This window comes from Aythya ferina (assembly GCF_964211825.1).
Source record: "Aythya ferina genome assembly, chromosome: 17".
In the NCBI taxonomy this organism is placed as follows: Eukaryota; Metazoa; Chordata; class Aves; order Anseriformes; family Anatidae; genus Aythya; species Aythya ferina.
The window spans coordinates 2,614,732-2,629,944 of record NC_140316.1 but is presented as its reverse complement, the minus strand read 5'-3'; the positions used below and the strand labels follow the sequence as shown (position 1 = coordinate 2,629,944).

The following is a 15,213-nucleotide window of genomic DNA, read 5'->3' as shown; positions in this document are numbered from 1 at the left end:
CCCAGCAGTTCTACTGATAAATTTCCCCTTAAAATTCCTTTTAAAGGAGAGAAATGAATGCCATGTGTTTCTGAAGAAAATAATAGTAATAGTAATAGTAATAGTAATAGTAATAGTAATAGTAATAGTAATAGTAATAGTAATAGTAATAATAATAATAATAATTTCATATACAGATAAAAATGATACACTGTATATGCCCATTTTTCCTGTAATTATCCACTAACAGTACAGCTCACGTGCAGTCAGTTTCACAGCAGAACCGATTCTGGCTCTCCCAGCAACCTGAGCACTATCAAGCAATGCAGCAGCAGCGCTGAAAGACAACTGTTGCTATGGTGTTACAGTTCCTAGGAAATATGATGCAGCTCTTTTTTTCTCTTTCTTTTTTTTTTTTTTTCTCTTTCAGCCAAAGACACATTTCTTGCCCCTGACTTGGATAGCATCAATTACAGAGACAAAAGAGTTCTGTATGCTGGACCAGCCTAAAAGGTCCACTTGATTTCTACGAAAGAGCTTCTGTCTCTCATCATTGCCCAGAAAAGCCATGTATAGCTTTCACAGATTGTTCCTGAAATAGGAATAACTTCCATGGTAAACTAGACAGTTTTGAAATGATTTCCTCATCAGGGATATTCACGTCCAAAATGTGTGGACCTCATTTCCTGATTGCTCTGATACACATCCATTTCTCTTGCTACGGTTGATATGCAGTTCTCCAGAGGGAGGAGGGGAGCAGAGGAAACTTTCCCAGCTTCTAGTCACCCTGAAATCAGAATTTCTCATCAATTCAAGGCTTGCTTTCACTCTTTTCACTCCCAACACTTGCAGCCAGAAACTCTCCTTACAGAGGTGAAAGCTGCTCAGCACTCATTTCAATTTCCACTGGTCTATCACAGTGTTTCCACTGGCAAAGGCGGATAATGTCTGCTAAGGAAATGTCTTATGATTACATGCAAGGACAGAAGATGCAGGGGACCCATCTAGTGGAAACAGGCAAAAATCAAAAGCTTTTCTTTTTCCATTATACATGAAAAAGAAGATAATAATCACACAGACATCCTTTTCTATCATAACTAATTTCTACCATAACAAACATGCCTCTAAGAAAGTAGCTTCTCTGGGCTTTAGCCCAGTCTTCCTCTAGAAAACCCTGCAGGGCAAGACAAGGCATGAGTCAGGCACTCCCAGGTGGAGCCCCTATTAGTTGGAAACTGCAAAGAAAAAAAACAAAACACAACACTCCTAAACAAAACATAAAAAAGCCATTCAAACCTAAAATAACTTACATAGGTACCCACATCTGTGAACTGGAAATCACTCTTGCCTCTGGTAAACATGACCAAAATCTGACAATGCTGATGAATGATTTTCTTAAATCAATACCCCCATCTGTATGCTAACAACTGTTTCAAAAGCAACAGCACTGAAGTTCACATTATCATCTTGCCTGGTGTGAGGGACAAAAATCTTGTAGGTAGTTCTGAATCGTTTTTTATTAAGAAAAAGGTAGAGCCCTCTGATAGCTGTTCTCAAACTGAACTGTCAGGTTGGAGTTGCACCAGAGAGCAGTCCCTGCTCATATAGCCTCCCTCCACTGCAACCAACTCCTTTTTGTGGATGATATCTGTTGTAAGGAATACAGCACAAAGAGGCCTGGAATGATTCCCAGCAAGTGCAGCCTCATTTCTAAAGACAGGTATATGATGGGGAAGAGAAGAGAACCTGTACTTAAAATACCAGGTCTCTACTAACTCCTCACAACCCAGCTGTTACACCACAGCTATATGGTGTGTGTCTGTGCTCACACTATATGCATGCAGTTTTTGTAGAAATACCTGGACTGACAAAACGTGGGGCCTCATCAATTCAGAAAAAAAAAATCCTATAAATCCCAGTGCTCTGATAGGAGCTGATTTCATCTCACCTCTGCTTGTCTATTTGCAGTTTTTCTGACTTAGTTCATGACATGGAATACAAGACAGTAATTTGGGATGATCTTGTAGTCAGCACAAAAATGCTAATCAGGCTGTAATGTTATTACTAAAGAAAATAGCATTAAAGAGTAGCAAATAAAACATTGAGCAATCTGTGAGGTAGTCCCATGAGGATGATTCTCACACTTGTCCCAATCTACATTAAATTATTCTTTGCTTCTAAAAGATTTTGTTTCTTTGAGGGTATAAGGTCTTCTTCTAAAGTCTGCAGCAAGCTGAAACACTAGGAAACAAGCTCACGCAGACATGAGTGTTAGTAATCATGAACACTATAAAAGACAGATGTTTCTTTTTTTCAGCTTTGAGAAACACTTAAATCAAAAGCTCATACTCCATATAAAACTCCCACCCTTTTAGTTTAGCCTGTGACAGCCTTTACCTTGCAAGTGTCACTGATAATGTGGACAAAGATCTGACAGATTCAGCAGTTACACCCATCTAAAATATTATAGTCTATTGTCTTACCCTACTTCTAACTCATAAAAGAAGTTAGTACATTGCTCAACAATTTTATTTTGGAAACTCATAGGCAACCGGATGGCCTGAGAAATGATCCTGGAAAGACACCAGAACAGACTTCAAATGTATATTTTTCTTTTATGATGTTGTTAATAACAAGAAAACGAGTGACATCTAACTCCTCAGTTTAAAAAGAACTGCACAGGAAAATGAAAATATATTATTATAATGGGATGGTACTTTTCATCTCTGGAGGATCTGGAAAAAGTCAGTTGAAGCTGAAAGGTTTGTTTGGAAGACTGTACTCTAAAAATTGTTAACTGTATCTAGATCAGAAAACCTATTTATTTATGTAATATTAACAAGCAACCATCTCACACAGCACAGCAATCCATCAAAAAGCTAAATGGTCAATAGAGACAGAAAATATCAACGGGTCATATCAGAGCATCTGTCTGGGCAGCACAGATCTGTCTCTGCTCAGCATCCAGGTATTCCCCTCTTTTCTGTGAATTCTGCACTCTTGTTGCTGTTTTTCCTTATTCAGCCCTCCATCAGTTGATCCCTCGTCTTCTCCTTTGCAGAAGGTGTGCCTCTGGTTTTGTCCAGAGAAGGGACATTTTGGGGGAGTGCTAATCTAAACTTTTCTTCCTTACATAGTGCAGAATATTCTTCCCTGTTTGCCTTTAGAGGCAGCACGTCACAGGGCTGAGTTCAACTACTTAAATTGACATTTGTCATAGATTAAAAGGGTTGTTTGTATACCAAATTAAAACTTGACAATGTAGCCTTGAAAGAATAATTTCATTTTCTAAACTCCTTTTGAATCCTCTGTTCTGAAATGTGATTACTTAAAAAAAAAAAAAAAAAAAAAAAAAGCAAGTTTTGAACCAAAAAAAGTTTTACAGCCTTAAGAAATGAAGCCTGCAGTCTTATCCTTTGTTATCCTTTGCATTTTAGAGTGTGCATTATTGGTAGAATTCAGAATATGATATTTTGCATGTGTTTAAATAGAGTAAACATTTTATAAAACCAGTTATTTGTTTACCAGTGGAAATGTAAGACATGACAACTGTATTTTGCCCTAAGTCTTAGCATAAGAACAAGTGATATTTTTGTGTCTCTTCTGGCCAGCTTGCCATCTAAGAGCAGCATTACTATCACAAAGCCAATTACAATGACGTATGATTTTTGCTCTGTTTACTAAGCTGCCTGAGATCTGCCATGAGTTGATCAGCTGCTAGCTTGGCCTGAAATCTACTCTCCAACTCTTCTACAAAGGCTTGAAATGATTTCTTCTGAGACATTTCTTGGAGGGAGGGAAGGGAGGAGAGGTAGGGTTGAAAAATTAAGGTTCAGACAACCCTCTTGAAGCTGCACCTTTAAAATGCAATCTGAATCCAATTAAGAAAAGGATGAATAATTAACTTTGGCAGCCTGAGTGTTTCAGAGACATTAAAACGCTGGCCTTGGCTGATGAAGCTAATGGTTTTAATTGCCTCCAGAAAGGCTGCTGAAATTCAATTTCAGCCCAGTGAGGCCTTTATTTATATATTAAATAATAATAACAATACAAATCACTGTTTTCCTTCAGCTTGCCAAGCACTTTGTTATGTACATAACATTATGTGCCTCTTTTTTTTTTTTTTCCAGATTAACATCTGTGTTTCATTCAGGAGGCTCAGTCTACTCACTGAGACCACAAGTATGATTTTGGTGGGGCCAACCTAATGGGGCTACACAATCACTACTCATAGCAAAAAAGTCTAACTCTGTTCAGAGACACTTTTCTCAATCCACAGTATAACAGACACCTTCAGAGGAAAAAGGCCTCTCAGAGTCATGTTTTGCAGTGCAATCATCTTTATCAGCCATTTCCAGCAGAACTGCTTTTGAATTCCCATTCGTTATGAACTCCACATCTCCTGGAGATTAGCAGGGAAGTGCTACAAAGGGGACTTACTTTTCAGGCATTATAGGAGCCTTTTCCTCCAGCCAGCCCAGCCCGGTGGTTGCTACTTAAAACTTTTCACTGTGACATGAAAAATCTAGAATTTTCCAAATATCTTTGCCAATGTATTAATTAGTATTTTTAAAAGTCCACATTGCCTTTTAGAGCAGTTCTGGGCAAGATGTCATCAAACAGTAGGTAATCTGCTCATTACAAACCTCACCCAGCAAGTTTCTCGTTCAGATGAAGCCTGAAGGAAGCATGGCAGGGCGGAAGGACTCAAGTTGTGAAGCAGTACCAATTACAATAAAGTTTGGGGATCAGAAAAACAGATTTTTGCAAGTCTTTCCTCATATCTCTGTTTGTGTAACACAGAGCAGTGTCCTTTTTTGCCTTAATTTCAGGCCTAAAACCTGCAACTTTCTCGGAAGAAATGGTAAATGTATTTACAGCAGATTATCCTCTGTGAAACTGAAGGAGCTACTTTTGCCCATACACCTCAGACTTCTACATCTGTTCTCTCGTTTCTGTTCCAGCAAGAGCAGACTCATACTGTTCTCCAATTAACAGACAAACCAAAGTTCATGAGAGAGGCCTATGAGGAGAGGAAAACCCATTGTGGGTCCAGCAGGCTCTAGCAGGCAGAGAAACAATGGTCTCCTGCCAAAATGAGCCTTAGATCTTTCAGAGCAGTTGAGGATAATTAAATACCCAGCTCCCAGCAAAATTCAATGAAAATGAGTATGTCTGCTTCCCTTCTCCCCGGTTTGGGCTCTGATTCAGAAATGTCCATTTCGATTCAGGACTGTGGTTAGCTGTGGCTTGCGGTGCAGCCAGGACTCCCCAGGTACCCAGCCCTGAATTGCCCCTACAGCACGCTTTGGGGAGAAAGGGCTTGAAAAGGTCAGCACCAGAAGCAGACTGAACCAGACAGTACAGAAGGACTAAGTTTAATGATGTTCAACAGAAAATAGTGATGGGTGCAGTACCATTAGATTTTTATACTGCATAGGGAAATCCTTTAGTCAGCAAGATCTAGCTGCCCAATGGCTCAGCGCTTTCATTCCCATCATAGAAAGGGAGACTATGTTATTTTCCTAAGTGTTCTGATTAAAGCAGAGTCCTATTTCATACTCTTTTGACCATTATAGCACTGTTAAATATTTGTGCTTTCCAAAATAAAAAGTAATTTTTTGTTCTGTTCTGCTGAGTGAAATTCAGTAATTGCCAAACAATTCTCCAAGAGATGTCAGGAGTTTAGTATTTTGCAGCATTAGTCCAAGTTTTTTCTGTGTAATTACATGTATATATGGGGTTAAGGACAGGCCCAGAGAGTGTCCTATTTCTTCCTATCAAAATTAGCAGAGCTGTACTGGCATATGAACAGAAGAGCAAAAGCATGAACAATGGCTCTAAGTTAAAATTTTCAGGGAACATGGGTGTAGTACATACAAAAGAAATACAATGCAAATCACAGAGTGAGCACATCAGTGAGGTCCTCTATGGGGGCAACATTTACTACAATAAAATGGAGGGGAAAGCAGAGAGAGTGAGCAAGAGCAAAGAAGAAAATTTACAAAGCAACCCTAGCATAAACACATAGGCTGATTTATCTTTGTTCATCTGGTGGGTAAGGGCTATCTAAACTGTCTGCAGAGATCTCTTCAATTAAATAAACTGTCAATGGTAATAAACAAGGGGAAAAAATTGCAATGCCTATCCAATTTTTAAATATTCATCACGAAATAAAAATTACTGGACTAAGGCACTATTCTTTTCATGTTCCCAACAATGAAAAACATGCTGAGAAATGTAATTATATTAGAATCACAAAACAGCAGAAATCAGTGAATGCCATGTTACTTCCATTTCATTGTCCCATTACAGCACATAATCTGAACCTCAGCTGGCTGAAAATTTTAAGAACAAAAGTTCTCATTTCAGACTGCTATTTTGATGTCCTCTGAGTGCAATATTTGATTAATAAATGCAAAATTTGATTTAGGAAAATAACACACCAAACTTACATATTCCACACCTATGCCCCATATTTTTTTAATATTTGCTAATATTAGCATATTTTTAAAACAGCTTTCAGAAACACAAATAGATGAACTTAGCTATAACAGTGAAAAATAACATAAAAACACATATATATCCCAAAAGAAGATGTCCTTCCTTTTGTAAATAGAAGCCCCCAGTCAAATCCCTAAGTCTCTTCAAAATCCTGGGCTCCCTAAAGATGTTATGTGTTGCCTATAGATCCAGTTGCAGGACCAAAAAGTTTTTAAATATTTTGACCTTCATAAACTCTTCTCTGCTTTCAAGCCCATTGGTCAGCAGCTTGAAATGCATTGATCCGCTCTTCTGAATTATAGAACAAGAGCTTCTTTCTGGTTTTAAAGATGTAGAAAATATGTTTAAAAACCTGAACAATTTCTGCCAGAGACTGTATGACACCATTACTTTGCTGAAAATGTCCATCCACTTGTGAGCTTTAGTGCAGTAAATTTTACATCCTCACAGTCAAAAAGACAGAAAGAGCAAAGCCCCACACGAAACCAAAAAGAGAGAGAAAGAGAATTGGAGAATTGTCTACGAGCCATAAATATTACTGCTTTGTCCTACTTTGGTCACTTGCTAGATGGGAATCCAAACAACCTCTGTTCTGCTGTGGAAGACACTGATTTCCCCTCTAAAAGGATTTGGATCTCTAGGTCCCCAGGTGTCCAGCATCCTTTTGCTGAAATGACATTTATGTGGCAGATGGTACAAATAGCCTGGCATGCTTCATAGTTGTTGGATCACTATAAAAATAAAAACTGCCAGATGGCTGGCATGTTTGCTGGCAGTAGCACAGGACCCCACTGACTGATGAGAGGAAGTAAAGCTGCCCAAAATGAAATAATAGTGCCTGAATTTTCTTTGGAGTGCTTCTGAAGTGTGGCTTGCTCCATGTTGGATTTGACTCCTGCTGGCTAGGAAGCAGCTTGTGACATCCCTTGGTCTGATTGTGCCAGAGGAACATCACCTACATCTCTTCTCCTGATTTCATCTGTCCTCCCCAGCCAGGGCATGGGCCCTCTCCACCAGCCATTTCCCCTCCAGCAGGGGGTACCACCAGGTGCTGGGTACAGGAGGTTGCATTGTGGGCTGAGATCTCCCCAGGACCTATGCAAGTGGATGATATGAAGGATACGTACTTGAGGATACGTACTATATCCCATCCTCTGCTGTTCCTATCAAGGTTAAAATCTGCTGCATAGTGAGGACTGTTGTACTTCAGGAAAACCACCAAAGTATGACCCTGGGTACCCTCTACCTGGACTTTTTCCAGATGAAGCAAACAAAAACCAGTTTAAACATGTCAAACTAAATGGATTATTTATTTTTCCTACCACAGCTATATTAATGCACCATTATCTTCCTAACTATAACATTGCAGGGCAGCTGGCAGCACAGGTTTGTTCTGACTGCAGCGAGCTGTGGCTGAGGTGAAGGCCAGAACACAGTTCTGTGAATCAAGGAAGGCAAAAGACAGGAATGAACCCCTGAGATTGGAGCTCCACCAAGGATTTCCTATTTTTTACTTTATCTGTTTCCCCCATCAGAAAGGGGAACAGAGCAATGAGTTTCCCAGAGGATGGTGCACCAGCTGGTTAATACCTGCACAACTGCTCTGAACATCCCATGGACATATTTTGTTGGGGCAGTGCATTTGTAAAAATTCTCAGTTTTACTCACCTGACCAGAGTTGTGAAAAGGCTTCTCTACTGAGTTTCCAAATTCTGATGGTGTCCTGACCTTAATTATGTCCATGCAACCTCACAAAGGCAATCAAGGGCTGAACATGTCCCTTAGGAACATGCATGTCTTTGGTCACATTTTACCTTGGCCTTATTTATTTATTTATTTAAACAAGTTGATTGCCAATAATCTCCAAAATTCCAAGCAAATTTTATTATTTCCCAAGTTAAAACCTAAACAAATCTCAGCAAGCAAGCCTGAATTCAAGCCAGTCATGATACAGACATAACAGCAGAATGATAAAGACACAGATAATTTTGGCACTTCACGTGGCCAGTTCATCAGCAGGCTAACAGGTCAGTGCCAGCCTCACATCTGAGTGCCACATAGTTGTAAATTTTTCCAAGATTGTTTTTTCATTCCTGAAATAAACTTGTTACAACTGTGAATCCCCTGCATCACTGAAAGCAGCTAAGCTGCATACACAGACCTCAGGCTCATCAGCAGTATTGTTAGTACCACTCTTTCACAATCACTGCTGCGTTACTGCAGTCAAGCTGTTGCTGAAACTAATATAAAATCTGGAGTAGTATTCAGCTCTGCTTGTAATCCAAGCTCAGTTTTAGCTAATTCACAGCATTCAAAGAAGTTCTTTTCCACACACTTTCGTATAGTGCACAGATATCAAAGTGGGGGTTCACTTTCTCACATTTAAGTTAACATTCCAGAATTTAAAACTTTCCCTCATGACTGCTCTCGTTCAATTTCTTTCTCTGAAATACTAGGATAAAAATTCTCTTACATCTCACAGCTTCTTCCTTACACCTCTCTTGCATTTCTGTGTTCCCTGGAAATTAGGCCCACCTGACAGTCTGCCCCATATAACCTCTAACAGTTTGTCAGCATTTCTGGTCTCATAATATTTCAGGTTTTCAAGAGAAAGTGCTGCCAGATGCTTGGTATCCTACAAATTTGTTCATAAAAATGCCTCTCTGAAACACAACAAAATCCACAACAAAATCCACATGACACATTGTGATTCCTCCTCAAGCCAGATACAGAGTATGAACATAGATCTGTACAGTATAATAAAATAGCAATGACAGAGAATCTTGAGAATATATAAAGTCATTTGTGCTCACAAGAAAGGTACAAACTATGCAAATATAGAGAGAGCTCCTGGATATTGGCAAAGGTGTGGAAATAAGCTGGAATGGTGTTAGCAGGAAGTAAGGCACTAGGGCAGGTTCCAAGTGCATCAAACTGACAGGGTCTGGATTGTGCTATGCTACAAGTGGAAAAAGCCAGACTTGACCATGGGAAGGGACAAAGAGTTAACCAAGGAGATTCTTGCTCAAACTTAAGAGAACTCAGAAGAAAAAGTCATCATCCTTGGCAAACAATTATCATACAAGTTTACCTCTCTGGACATTAGAAATGCTCACAGGTATTTATGTGGCAGGTTAGTTCTGAGGAAGCTCACTTATTTTCAGTCTTCCTTGCTTACACGGAATCACACAGAATCATCTAGGTTGGAGGAGACCTCCAACATCATGTAGTCCAACCTCTGCTCTAACACTAACCAGTCCTCCACTAAACTGTATCACTAAGCTCTACATCTAAACGTCTTTTAAAGACATTCAAGGACGGTGACTCCACCACTTCCCTGGGCAGCCTGTTCCAATGCCTAACAGCCCTTTCGATAAAGAAGTTCTTCCCAATATCAAACCTAAACCTCCCCTGGTGCAACTTTAGCCCATTCCCCCTTGTCCTGTCACCAGGCACATGGGAGAATAGACCAACCCCCACCTTGCTACTGCCTCCTTTAAGGTACCTGCAGAGTGTGACAAGGTCGCTCCTGAGCCTTCTCTTTTCCAGGCTGACCAATCCCAGCTCCCTCAGCTGCTCCTCATAAGACTTGTTCTCCAGGCCCCTCACCAGCTTTGTTGTCCTTCTCTGGACTCTCTCGAGCACCTCCATGTCCTTCTTGTAGTGAGGGGCCCAAAACTGAACACAGTACTCGAGGTGTGGCCTCACCAGAGCCGAGTACAGGGGGACAATCACTTCCCTAGCCCTGCTGGCCACACTGCTTCTTATGCAAGCCAGGATGCTGTTGGCCTTCTTGGCCACCTGAGCACACTGCTGGCTCATATTCGGCCAGCTATCAACCATCACTCCCAGGTCCTTCTCCGCCAGGCAGCTTTCCAACCACTCCTCTCCCAGACTGTAGCTCTGCTTGAGGTTGTTGCGCCCCAGCTGCAGGACCTGGCACTTGGCCTTGTTGAACTTCATGCAGTTGACCTCAGCCCATCGGTGCAGCCTTTCCAGATCCTCCTGCAGAGCTTTCCTACCCTCAAGCAGATCGACACACACACCTAACTTGGTGTCATCTGCAAACTTACTGAGGGTGCACTCGATCCCCTCATCCAGATCATTGATAAAGATATTAAAGAGAACTGGCCCCAGTACGGATCCCTGGGGGATGCCACTAGTGACCGGTCTCCAACTGGACTTGACTCCATTCACCACAACTCTTTGGGCCTGGCTATCCAGCCAGTTTTTAACCTGACAAAGCATGCGCCAGTCCAAGCCATGAGCGGCCAGTTTCTTGAGGAGAATGTTGTGGGAAACGGTGTCAAAAGCCTTACTGAAGTCAAGGTAGACCACATCCACAGCTTTTCCCTTGTCCAGCCATTGTGTCACTTTATCATAGAAGGAGATCAGGTTCGTCAAGCAGTATCTGCCTTTCATAAACCTATGCTGAGTGGTCCTGATTGCCTGGTGGCCCTGCAAGTGCCAAGTGATGACTCTCAAGATAATCTGCTCCATGAGTTTCCCAGGCACTGAGGTCAAACTGACAGGCCGGGGTTTTCCGGGTCTACCTTCTGGCCCTTCTTATAGATGGGCGTCACGTTTGCTGTCTGGTAGTCACTGGGACCTCCCCCGATAGCCAGGACTGCTGATAAATGACGGAAAGCAGCTTGGCCAGCTCCTCCGCCAGTTCTCTCAGTACCCTCGGGTGGATCCTATTCAGCTCCATTGACTTGCACACATCCAGGTGCTGTAGCAGGTTGCCAACCATTTTCCCATGGATTATGAGGGCCACATCCTGCTCCCACCCCCTTCCACCAGCTCAGGGTACTGGGTATCCAGATAGCAACTAGTCTTGCTGGTAAAGACTGAGGCAAATAAAGCATTAAGCACCTCTGCTTTTCCCTCATCTCTCGTCACTAAGTTTCCCCCAGCATCCAGTAAAGGATGGAGATTCTCCTTAGTCCTCCTTTTCGTGTTAGAAACACGTTGTCTTCATCTGAACTTAGAGAGTATTTCTTGCTGCCTGGTTCCAAACAGCAAACTCTCTTTAAATACCTGTAATGTCTTGATGGAAAGTTTATGCATTTTTCTAATACAAAAATAAAATCAATCTCATGAGGAAGTGCTGAGAGCATCAGAATGCATATCACACTGAACTGGTCTCAAGTGTTCATGGATTTCCAAATCAATGTTGGTCTCTGCTGACAAATGCATTATGTTAAAGGCTGTCGTGGTGCCCTTGGAGAGGATGTCTGCCTGTTTGTGCTATCGTAACAGCTGCATTTATCAGTATGATGAAGAGAAAGGCAAAATAGGAGAATGGAAGCAGAAGGCACCCAAAAGAGAATTCTGGTTAAGAACAAAGTCACCTCTTTGAACCAGAACACAGCCTTTCTTTAAAACCTCTACAGTTTTCAGGCACTCCACTTCTGATAATTCACTTACATTTTCCATTAAAAGAAGACTCCCTTTTGTAAGAAATTAAATCTAGCATATATATATATATAGTTCACATGGAAAAATTTCATCCAGTTGTATTTATATGACTGTAAGTATAAAATAGCTATAAAAATAGAACTTTTTTGATGTGAATGTGATGTGAATGATGTGATGTTTTGATGGCAGAAGCTTACTCCCACCCACTCTTTTTCTAGTGAAACACTACTTATAAAAAGAAAAATAAAATATTCAGAAGTTCAAGATCTAATATAACATAATCGTAACAATTTCTTAGAGCATTGACAATCTTGTATTCAAACTGGTGATTTATTTGGGCCCTTTGAACCTTGGCTCATGAATTTCAGAACGTGGTGAATAAACATGTATATATGTGTTTAAAATCGACAGTGTTTTGACATTTACTTAACAGGCTTCCAAGGACACCAGGGAGAAGTTTCCAATTGTGTAGTTGATTCAGTAGGATCTATTACTTAGACATGTGAAGCAAATGTTTTATGAATTTATAACTGAGCACAATCTGCTTGTATAGCTCAAAAGCCAAGGGTCTGTTTTCCCCAGATCTTAACTTCATACCAATGTCACAATGAAAATACAATTGTTGGTTGTGGGTTTTTTGTTTGTTTTTGTTTGTTTGTTTGTTTTCCCCACTGGATAAAAATAATACCTTAAAATAATCCTAAACTGACAATTTAAAATGTCTATTTTAGTCAAAGATTTGGGATGAGATTTTCTAATGAACTATGAGAGAGGCACTACATAAAAAACAAACTAGAGGAACACAAATTTAGGCAAATCGAAGGGATGACATCCTTCTTCTTTTTCATGGCAGCATTATCCAAGACTCCCCCTGTGCCCACTCTCAGTGTCACCTCCCTCCAGCAGGAAGGACAGGGCAAGGCCAAGTGCCAAGGTGCCGTTCAGGCTCATTGCTGTGTGGACCAGTGAACAAGGATTTCTCCATCCCACAGTACATTTTTAAATTCTGCCAACTGAGGAGCAGGTAAAAAAATGTTTAGCTGAAAACTTTAAAAAGTCATAAATGAATACATATTGTCTTCCTAGCCTGCACAATCTTCTGGTGACATCTGAGACAAGCTTTCCAAATCCTCGTGGATTTGCAGAATGAAGATAGGGACTCTCTACCGGAAATACAACTGCAAGGCAATTCCTCCCACCTTGCAGCATATCACTTTTCCTCTCAATAATGTATAAATTACTTTCTTCTTCAGAAATAGGATTTTAGGTGTAAGGGGTTAAAATTATAATAGAAAAATACATGAATTAAATCTAATTTAAAAGAAAAAAAAAATTACTCATGATCGACTTTTCCAGTACTGCATCACATAGAGAAGGATTTTTATGTGTCATGGTTCCCACTTGCATTTTGTTTTCTAAATTATCATAAAGAAATAAAAAATCAATTGAAAAACATTCTAAAAAAAAACTGTGGCAGATGCAAATTAGAACAGACAGTTAAGAAGGGAGAAAATACTAAAAGCAGAACCATTAAATGACTGTAAGAAACTGGACAGTGCCTTCATGTTTCCCAGTTAAGCATTTCAGATCTCTTCAAGAAAGTTTGACTTCAAATACTTTGATATAAAATGTCTTTGATCTCTAATTACTGATACTGCATGATATTAAAACTTATTATAGCATCTCATTAATCATAACAATCTCAAATCTGTTTGAAAGTTAGATATTTTAGAACTATCTCCAGTGGAAAACTTACTAATCTTTCACCAGCAATTAGTTGGTGAATGTCCAGTTTAATCCTGGTTAAATCATTTAATCTCTGTATATGGCTCTTTAAAACAGTTTTAATAACAGCGTATTTCTGCCATCCTATTTTTATCTTACAAGTGTGAAGCTCTGTAGGCAAAGCAGCATTTTATTATGAGTACAAAGAGTTCCTAGGAAAATGATACTTGGAAACAAGCTGGGGTAATTAGGCAATTTACAAATAGGAAAGACAATAATGGGTAGATGAAAACTGGGTTACCCAAACAAGCTACTTTCCATCTTCAAATGGCTCTACCAGTACAAAGGGCTCCGGAATTAATTAAATTATTTGGATAGCAGACCATGGTGTTCTACACCATAACCCTGCCTTTGATGGCATTACAACATGTAACTTGGATTGCCGTGTGAGCAGTTGTGCTAACAGCGTTACTGAATCATTAACTCCTAATAGCAGTTTGGGATCGTTCATTCCTCAAAAAGACTTCGCTGCAGCTCAGTGGGATAACCCTGGTTATGGTTGCCTTATGCTCCAAGCTGACTTGTGTTTCTATCTGCAGGAACCTCCGTGCTGCCATCACAAGCACATACAGCCCATCCTGCACAAGTACCTATCCCAGGGCTAAGCTAACCTTCTGTCTAAAATAAAGGCAAACCCATCAGTCAAACCAATTAACAGAAGCCTGAGACACAGCCTCATATGCAGTGCACCCAGGCCAACAGAGCTAACAAAACCCCTCTACCTGTACTAGAGAGGACACCACGCTTGTTAGTAACCCACAGTGACAAATGTGATAAAGACTCCTAAGGTCCTAATGAAGCTCTGCTACTTCTGCAGCACCACAAGGTATCATGAAGACAAGAACGTATTTGGTGAGGAGAGTGTCATGTTTGTCATCAAACTTCATCTGAAGCCAGAGATGAGCATGAGCAGCAAGTAGAAGGTCCGGGTCATATTCTGGCTGAGAAGACGTTTGCTTGTCAGCTCTTTGGATAAAGAAACTGAGCACAGAGAAACTACAGTTAAGGGGTTTCAAATCTAAAACTGCCATTTCTTTCTCCTGCTTCTTCTACACAAGTCTCTGCTTGGCAGCTAGGTGAAGGAAGAGTAGCTGGGAGGCTCTTGCAAGCTGGCACAGCAAATGACAGGGACCAGCTGGCAGCAGAGCTCGTTTCACATGGAGTTCAGTCTCGGCTGTTCATATTCCACAAGTCTAGTTACCAAAAGCCTTAAACAGAAACATCTCAGCCTCCTCAGTCTTGAAAATTAATCGTAAAAACCAGGTTGGTCTGTACTTGACAAAATCAGGCTAAAAAGGTGAGTATAAAGTACCGTGCTTCAGGATTCCCACCTACAGTACAGACCCAGTATACACAGAGGTGTTTCACTCCATGCTCCATTTCAGCTCCCAAAAATTTTAGAAAACATGTATGGTCAAGAAATAGCAATACAACTTCCCAGACAGCAAGTTGTGGAATAAATCTGAATTAGGCAAAAAATGATCCCAGTTACAATCACTTACTGGTGTGGCGTGAGGATGCAAC

The 15,213-nt window shown here is 40.5% G+C and overlaps 2 protein-coding genes across 6 annotated transcripts in view; one reads left to right on the top strand and one right to left on the bottom strand.

Annotated features, from left to right (window-relative positions):
• LOC311420608 (uncharacterized protein) overlaps positions 1 to 15,171 on the top strand; it is a 363,195-nt gene extending 348,024 nt beyond the window's left edge. The window contains exon 8 of the mRNA XM_084491669.1: positions 14,507 to 15,171. The gene's annotated coding sequence lies outside the window, so the exon portion shown is untranslated. The remainder of the gene's footprint in view (positions 1 to 14,506) is intronic.
• ADGRD1 (adhesion G protein-coupled receptor D1) overlaps positions 1 to 15,213 on the bottom strand; it is a 157,756-nt gene that overhangs the window by 52,638 nt on the left and 89,905 nt on the right. The gene's annotated exons all lie outside the window — the stretch shown is intronic.